Source organism: Rhagoletis pomonella, unplaced genomic scaffold (assembly GCF_013731165.1).
Source record: "Rhagoletis pomonella isolate Grant_MI unplaced genomic scaffold, Rhpom_1.0 Rhpom_scaffold_00006, whole genome shotgun sequence".
In the NCBI taxonomy this organism is placed as follows: domain Eukaryota; kingdom Metazoa; phylum Arthropoda; class Insecta; order Diptera; family Tephritidae; genus Rhagoletis; species Rhagoletis pomonella.
Genome location: NW_023458560.1, coordinates 15804838 through 15814217, shown reverse-complemented (window position 1 = coordinate 15814217; position 9380 = coordinate 15804838).

Genomic DNA, 9380 nt, shown 5'->3' with positions numbered 1-9380 from the left:
GCAATGTGAACTTGTTTGGTATTTTTGTAAAGACAATTTATCCACTAAAAAGAATTAAACAGACATTTCCCTAAAAAATTAGTTATATACCGCCAGGAAGCCACTAAAGTCGACAAATTTTATACTAAGAATTTTAATAAGAGCATAGCCATGCGTTAGCCCTTCACAGAAAAAAATGTCAAGAATATATTCTTTGAAATAAAATGTTGGTTTGACCTGTCTTGTTTCCATATAGATAGTAGAGAATTACAGGAATTAAAATTTTGGAATAAAATTAAAGACAGGGTGTCCCTGCGGTATTCCAGAAAAACAATTTTTTTAAACAAAATGGAATGAATAAAAAATATATGTAAAATAGGTTATTTTTTATTATTTTATTAAATAGTACGGGCTTTTAGCTTTCAAAAGAGGAAATAAAAACCTGCTCATTTTTTGCACTTTCTGAAGTAATGTGTTTTTCGCTAATATATAATATAATTTTTAATTTTTTGTCACTGCCTTGAGATCTGTACGATTCGTTCCATTTTCAAAAATGAAGCGTCAGAGTAAAAAGCTTGACCTGTGGACAATAGAAGGTTTATTTTTTTTAAAGAGTTGCCACCTGTTAAAAAATTAGATTGTTAAAAATTAGATTCAAATATTTTTATAAGTTAAATAAATTATTAAAAGATGGGTGTCAATCGAAATGTGCATTCACTGCATGCAGCGAGATGCCACCTGTTTAAAAAATCAAATTCCTCTTGAATTATATGATAAGTATCACCATAAGAGAGTCAGACAAAAGAGGTTTAAGAAGGTTTTAGCTTAAAAATATTAAGAATAGGGTTGCCACCTGTTTGTAAAGTCCAATTTAGTTAAACTAAAATAATAAATACGTCAAACCATAGGATTACGCCATCGTATTTGTTATTTTATTACAAATACATACATTATCAATCAGTGATTTGTTCTGATTACATTCCTTTTATTTTACTGGACTCTTAAATTAACTCAGAAATGTTTTTACTCTTCACTTATTTCTTTCTAAATATGTAAAATTTGTTCAGTTTTCTGACACTTGTATTGATATACATATTTCAGTTACCTTATTCCCTTAATAAATTGAATTTAATTTTCTAAACATGTGGTAACCCTTCTACGTGTCGTTTAGAAGTAAAGTATTTGTATATCTAATTTATTTGACTTATTAAATAATTTTAATAAAATTGGTAACAGGTGGCAACCCTTTTCAAAAATAAAAAAACTTCATTGCACCTCTAGAGGCCAAGCTCTGTCATTTGATACCTCACTTTTGAAAATAGAACGAACTATATGTTGATACCTATGTAGAAGCCACAAGAACCCAAATTTGCAACTTCAAACTGCATTTACAGTGACAGTAAGAAAGTTATGCAAAACATTGCATTTTTGAATTTAGCGTCCACAATTTTACTAAGAAACGAATTTTGATTTAAATCCGTCCATAATTCTATTTTTGCCCAGATTTTATATGGAAGGGAAGCACTGTGAGACGCTAGGAAATCGCGTTCATTTTTAATAATTTTATTGGCTGACGGTGCTAAGCATTTTCTTCTTTATAAAAGGCACCATCCTAAGATGAAACGGGAGTGAATATAACCCCTACTTGGCTTCTTATATTTTTTAATAACTAATCTTTATATATGGACCACACTAAAAGCTCCTTTTCATATAAAAATTCGTACGTGTCCTACCCGTGACAAACTTTGTCCCACCCGTGACAGAGGAATTTCGAAATTTTTGGATAACAAAGCCATAATTTTTTTGCTTTGTTTGTGTTCCTGTTTCTTTGGTTTATTATAAGACATCAGTTCACACAGAAAAGTTAAATAAATTCGCAGAGTTTCCGTAAAATATATCTGCTCCAAAAAGAAGGTTCTTTTATTTTGTCGCACCCGTGAGAGAAGAAATAAATCAGTTTTTTTCCATATAAAAGTAAGTTGGAATTTTTTTCGTAATAGTCAATTAGTTGAAGCTTTATCAAAATGTAGAATTGTTGAGTACTTTATACATAAATTTAAACAAGAAAGAAATTTTTTTCTTTTTCTGTACAAATGTCCAGCCCGTGATGGTGGAATCGTTTAATTTTCATGTTGTACATTTTTAGGGAATACTGCTTTTTATTTCGAGAATTATGGTCACGAAAATTAAGCGCACTGAATTTGAGAAACTTTTTAAAGGTCCTTCCATATAAATCCTTATATCTCGTAACAGAAGGTGATGAATAATAAATAATAATACCCCTGTTATACCAGAAGCGTCGTCTTTGAAATGAGCCTGGTTTGAATCTGTAAACAAAAATTTAAAATAACAAAAATTACCCCTTGGTAAATATAACTTTGATAATTTGGCTCTAAAAATTTTACTTTCGCTGAAATAAGGCTGAACCAGTAAAGTGATGTGAGAATAAAGCTAATTCTAAACAGCAAAAGACAGCAAACAAGTTCTATATATTTTTTTACAGCCTGACTGAAATTTGACTCGCGCCTCCTGCTCTACCTAGCGAGTATAATTATTAAGATAATACTCCTAAGAAGGTGGACCATTTCTGAATATTTTCTAAAAATCAATGAAATCGGACAATATGCACGCTTATTCAAAATATTTTGACACCTGGCGCCGCCTAGCGAGTCTAAAACAAGCCCAAAAGTATGGCGAATATAAACGTAATAGATCACCAAAGTTTCATAGATGATAATAGATAAATATGTTAACAAGGGGATCAATAGCTTTGTACTTGTAGCTTTAGTGTACTCAAAGAAATCGAGATAAGAAAGGTTTAATCAGACTGAAGAATGTTTGAACATAATTTCCTTGTGTCTCTTAAAAGTGGACTTTTGGTTGGTATATTCTTAGAAATATTTGGTATCCTTTGTGCTTTTCGGTAATTGTTTTTGAGTATGTTGTCGGTCGTTTTTCAAAATATACAAATTTTCGATTCTTTTTTTTTTTGTGTTTGAGTTTGTTAGGTACTGAAACAAATTGTCACTATTCCTCTTTCGTAATTACCTGATTTGCTTTTGTTTTAATTTTTGGCTGCTGCAGTGCCCTTTTTCGATGACTTTGTGTATCTTCTTCAAGCTTTTTGCCATTACAAGTACTGTGAGATTTTCTGCTATCTGCAAGACACTTTTGAACTCACATTTTAAAACTTCCTTATTTCACATGCCGCGGCATGTGAAGCAATCCTTAACATAGGACCAGCGAATTGTTATTACTAAAAAAATTACCAAATACTAATTACTACTAATTAGCATTATTTAAACCTAAGCACTAATTAGGCAAAAGCTGAAAGGAAGTTTTTTATGTGCATAGAAGATAATAAAACACACAAAAAATAAGGAAGTAAAAAAATATATTTAAATGCTGCCGATGTTTTATTTTCCGTGACTGATGGCATTTTTATGTAAAAAACCAGAATAGCTTTCTTCTCAGCTCAGCATTCGACAAAAAAAAATGGTTAAACAAAAGACTTAAGCAACGAACCCGCAACACAATTGGCAAATTTTTCTATTGTATTTACTAGCAGCAAGAATTAAAATCAAAGACAAATAAATGTAAAACAAAAAGTGTGTTTAGCTAAGCGCTCTCCAGCTGTAAGCATCGTCACTGAAGGTACTCGTACATGAATTAGAAACCAAATTTCAAACAATAGCAACAACGGCACTGAAACAAAGCAACAGCCAAAGCGTAAATGCTTGCAACTTTCAACTTTTAACTTTCGAAGGAATGTATTGATATCTCCGTGATGAAAAATGCACACAGAGTCACACTTTAGGGTAAACACAAATCCCTGGGGTGTGTGGTGCCACTATGCGTCCCATGTACGAGAGATGAAAACATTTAGAAACTGCTCAGACAATTAATGACCCAACAGTCTTATTAAGTCATTAACAAATCTTTTGCCATTGTACCTTTTTTACGCTGCTCGCTTTTCAACGCTTTTGTTCGCTTTGTTTTCCTATGTAGGTCTAGCTTTGCTTTTGTTGCTGTCGCATTTAAATATGCTGAGCGATGGAGAAATGTGGCGCTTTGATGTGTTTAGTAGTTAGACTATTTTAATGTGGAAAAAATGAAAACAAAAATAACATTAGCAGACACAAACAAAAAAGGGACCGACGGGCGAACAACTTAATACACTTATGGTTAATGTCAGTCGGTCAGTTGGCTGCAATGGTGGATGCATTTGCTGTTCGAAAAACATGTGTTAAGATGTACAGAAAAATAAAATGTCAAAGATATGAAACACATGCTTCTACCCGGTAATGCGAGCTGAAATATGCTTTGGTTATTTATGGACCGGAAGCACGAATGAATGTATGCTTCTTTGTATACGTACAACACTAAAGTGGGGTTTGCTTAAAAAAATTCAGTCCACTGAAAAATATTGTCGGACCATGCTCCGTCAAGAATGAATTATTCGCAATAAATTATCAAGCATGTGCGGCGTTGAAAACTTTTACCTCAGACATTTCTTATAGAATGTACGTAGAAAAAAATATTAACGGCAAATTAAAAATGAATGGCTAACTTTACTGGGTAAAGTTGTTGTGTTTGAAAATTATTGAAACTTTGAACTGAGTAGAATAATTTCTGAATACCGGTAAATATAAATAAAACATACTAGGTACTTTTAAGCATCTCTTCGACACTTAATGCTGAGTACTTTGAATTGATCCTGAGTGCCTGTATGAAAGTGATGATTGGAACAGAGTATTTTTACCTCCCTTTTATTAGCTCGGGATGTAACTATGTAATATTGATGCGCCTAAAAGATGCAGCGATTTCTATTCTCAAGTTACATACCTGATGACAGTACGAATGGAAATTATAATAGCGAGGTTATAGTTTTTTAAACTATAGTTTTATTAAGTACTGATTTCTTTTGCGAGTATTAAGTACTTTGGAGTACTCAGTATCGATACTTGAAAATTTCGGGTTCTATAGATTATTTGAGAATCGAGATGGAATAATGAAACAAGATGGGTAAAAGTGTCCTGGTAATCTGTATTAAATCCATTGCTTTTAAGGTTTTTTAGGACTTCGTTTATAGCTAGCGTCCATAGAACGGGTAACAAGACCACTACAAGGACAGGCAGAGGTGGCTGTAAGATATCTAACTGCCTCCTCGCTACACAAATTTGGTTCTTAACTTGAACATTTTTATAAGGGAGTTGATTATTAGGCTAGAGATATCCTTCCTTTCCAAACTAATCTATATCGCTTAATTTGACGTATTGTAAAAAGTACTTGAATAATCAGGAGATTCACACAGAGCTATTTGCTTATACATATTCAGTTCCCTTTCGATTGCGAATTGTTCTATATGTTTTTAGATAGGTATGAATGGTATGCAGGAGAGCAATGGTAATAGCATACTCCATGAACCGGACATATTGTAGGATCTAAAATTATTTACTCTGTGCCATACCTTTCTTTATTGACAATACTTTCCACTAGCCTTTTAAAAGCAGATGCATACTTGGGGTATTCACAACGGTGTCGTAAGTGTCGTATTGTTTAAGTCGTAAACTTTAAACGCCTAAAAAATATATTAAGGTGCTTCGCAAAGTACCATCAAAGTCATGTTTTCAATTTTCGCAGTGTTAAAAAATAGTTGGTTATGGTTTCAAGTTCTTTAAACATTTATTTCCCCAAAATATATGGCTTAGGTCTTCATGAATATAACCTGTGAATCGGGTTTCCAACTGAAGCCTACTTTTACCTGCCGATATTTCTTGTGTGCTTAGGGTATTCGAAGGATCCAGTTTGTTGGCTGCCTGAAGACGTTTTGCAGCTGGCATAGAACACATTTTCTCATAGCGATTTTGCCATATAGCACTTGTGGATCTTCTGAGCTCAATGTTGTAAGTAGTTAGGGTTGATTGACCCATCACTAATTAAATTAGTCCTATTGAAGATTGCGGGGGTTGCTGCTTCACCAGTAAATATAAGCTTATGAAAATTCTTTCTATGTTTGGTTTAAGTACCTAAACCAGCTAAGCAACTCTGATAGCTTCTTCGAGTAACTCTGTTTAGTTTCGTACATTATGAAAATATCATGGCTAAGTATATTTTCTTACATTGGGTTGCTTTATAATAAATTTTTAAATTTAAAAAAAGGCAGTCTCAAAATTTTTCTTCTCGCTCCACCACCATGTGAAAATCTTAAAACAAAATTATTTTAAGTATTTGGCCAACCCCGTTCTTTCTCAATAAATTTTTGTGATAAGTCTAATTTACTAGTTTGAAATATGTGCCTGAATCAAATATATGCATTGTGCATATGTGATACAGCTCTTCGTTGGTAAACCCTTTCCACCTGTTCAATTTGGCTGCTGCAATTTCAAACCTTGCCACACACTTTCTTAACCAATTTAAAGTTCTCATGAAATTCCATTAAGTTTTTAAATAATTTCCTGAAAATGATGGGTTGCTGGTATTAAAAGCATTTATGTAAATTAAAATTGAGGCACCAGCTGGGTGTATAGAATAATTAAATATTCAAGAAAAATAATAAAAAATTTACATATTTATTTCATTTGTTAACTGTACACAACTTTCTTAAACAATCTTAAAAGTATACAGTGCTGCCAAATAATGTGCTTTAATGTAAAAAGCGAGTTTAAAATCTATCCCAATTTTCAGTACAATGTGTTGAAGTTAAGCTCACTTTTTACGTAATGGACATTGACAAAGCGATAATGTATTCCTTGGATTTATGCTTTTAAATGAAAATGAAAATGACTTTCCTAAAAATATTTCAATAACAATGAGAAATCAAAAGTGCATTGTGCACTGTACGCTGCCAAGCGCTGAACAATGTGGGAACATTGTTAAAAGAAACACAAATGCAACACATTAAGACGCTTGTGTAACAGCGACTGTACATACTCACTCTACATATGTATTTAGTTTTACTTTTCATCACTTTTTATGATGGCCAGTTGAGTGTTATGATTTAGATGCCCCTCTTCATATTAATTAAATTGTTGTTTGTCTACCATGAAAAAGGGAAAGTTTGATTCAATAGATTTTCGTGGTACTTAACTTGCAACGCACTGATTACCACCACAATGGTGATGCGCCGCGGAGCCTTTGAATTTCGAGCCGCGTAATGAGATTAGTTAGAGTGTTACATTTACTTTGAATGAGCAGTTAATAAAATCCATACTTAAGAGCTTATGAACTAAAAGTAAAAAAAAGAAACAATATTGCGGTATAACAGCATTTTAATTTTAAATGATTGTTGCATGCGACTGAAAGGGAAAATAGGGCACAAGTTTAACAAAGCGCCAAAAAATAATAGACTACATACTTAAGTCTTTCGGGCGAATAGCAGAGCGAGTGGCTAGCAATCGCCTGCTTGTGGTGGCGAGACATTCAGCGGTTTGCGCTGTTAAGAACGAAAGTCTATAAAATTCAATGAAGCGCTGCATAAAATGGGTGTTGACGAGTGTGGTTTATGGTTGAGTTTTAAAAGAATAATAATACTTTGTTATTATTGTGGGTATGTACGATTGGGCCAGTTGTTGCACTGATGCTGTTTGTTTGCTGTTTTTCTGCAATATTGTGCCACAGAAAGTGCAAATATTTATTTTGCACTAAAATTTTCCACTTAACTACCAGTTCTGAGTGCAACATAGAAAATTACAAGTTTGTGTGCTTTCGCCAAACTAAAGCCGCATACGCGCATACGCGCATGCGCAACGTAAACAACGCCTCTAATGAGATTCTACCAGAACGCAACTCGTTCTGGCGCAACGTAATAAATATTCTAGTCACGTTCTACCGCAACGATGCGACTTGGCAGTGACTTTCTTTTTATTCCTTCTTTTTTTACTTTTACTTGTGCTGGTGGTGGTGGGTGCCGCTTTTTATGCGGGGATTTTTTTATTTTATATTTTTGCACCATATACAGGCATTACACCTTCGAAGTCAACCCTTACAAGAGACATACGTACATACTTATTCTGTGTGTCGAACAAATAGTAGATGCCAAATAAATTGTCAACTTAACTATTCACAGTTAAACGGCTGATTTCCCACTCATCAGTCGGCATTTAAGAAACTATGTAAAAGGAACAAAATTAAAAGCCAAGCCGTTACGAACAACTTTATGAATATTCTCAAATTCCAGGTGTGACTATCAAGACCTTGTCTGCATATAAGCAGAAACATAACAAGGCACACGAACTCTTGATGGCCGCCTTGTGCGCGTAGAGTTGAATATATGTATGTATGAATGAGTGTGTTTGTGCTGTTGCTGATTTCGGTGCTTAGTTATTGGCATTTAATGTCCCTATTTAGCGCTTAATGCGTACATAAATAATGCAGATACACAACACGTATGAAATGACCTTTTTCGGCCTCACAGTACAAGCATATAACTACTTACTTTATGACACCACATTACTGTCAATGATTTCGTAGTTTAAAGTTTTCTTAAGACTAGGCTGGAACATACGCTATAGGAAGATGAGCTTACCTTAATATCAAGCGAAACCGTCGGAATCAGAATATTGCGATCTGAACTGAAATTTAAGCGGATATTGCCCTCAGGCACGGGCGGAGTTAGAAAAAAAATTGAGGGGGGGAGGGGGGGGGAAGGTTTTTGCGCTTATATGTATGTACTTGACTTCCCACTTGCCGAGGTACATCTAAGATTAACCAACCTTATTTGCTTCATCTTCAGCTAATTTGAAGATTCTTTTAAAATTTTCTTCGGCGTTTTGTCGCATATCGGCTAATTCTGTATACAGATTTTCGGCGTAATATTCGGTTCGACCTTTATGGTTTCTTAAACACTTGTGTATATCATTCAGCTTTTGTACGCTTTTTATCATTCTCATTAAAGAAAAATAACTTATTGATTGGCGAGAATAAGAAACGTGCAATTTTGTGGTATATCAACATGTTTGGTAAAACCATAGTCGTTATGAGATTAGTCAATTTAATTTAATTTTTTTTTTAATTTTTGGAATGTATGGAAGAAGCAGTTTTCTTAAAAATAATGCCACCGAATCGGGGAGTGCCCACAGGCCGGGGATTTTTAAGCAGCCTGAAATATCAGAAAATATTATTATATTATATAATGACAGAGTTATGATTTTGTTGAGTTTGTTAACCGATTCTGGATTATATGAGCTTATATTATATTCATAATTAGAATTTTTATAAAAAAATTTAATTCATTATACTTAGAAACAAATATTTTTTCGATATTTCCGCTAGAAACTTCTTCATCGCTATGGGCTTTTGTACGTTAAAGAAACCCTACAGGGAAAACTCTCAATTGATCTCATGCTTTTCAACTAATACAGTTTATGTACAGGGGACCCGTGATTTTTTTTTAGTAAGGG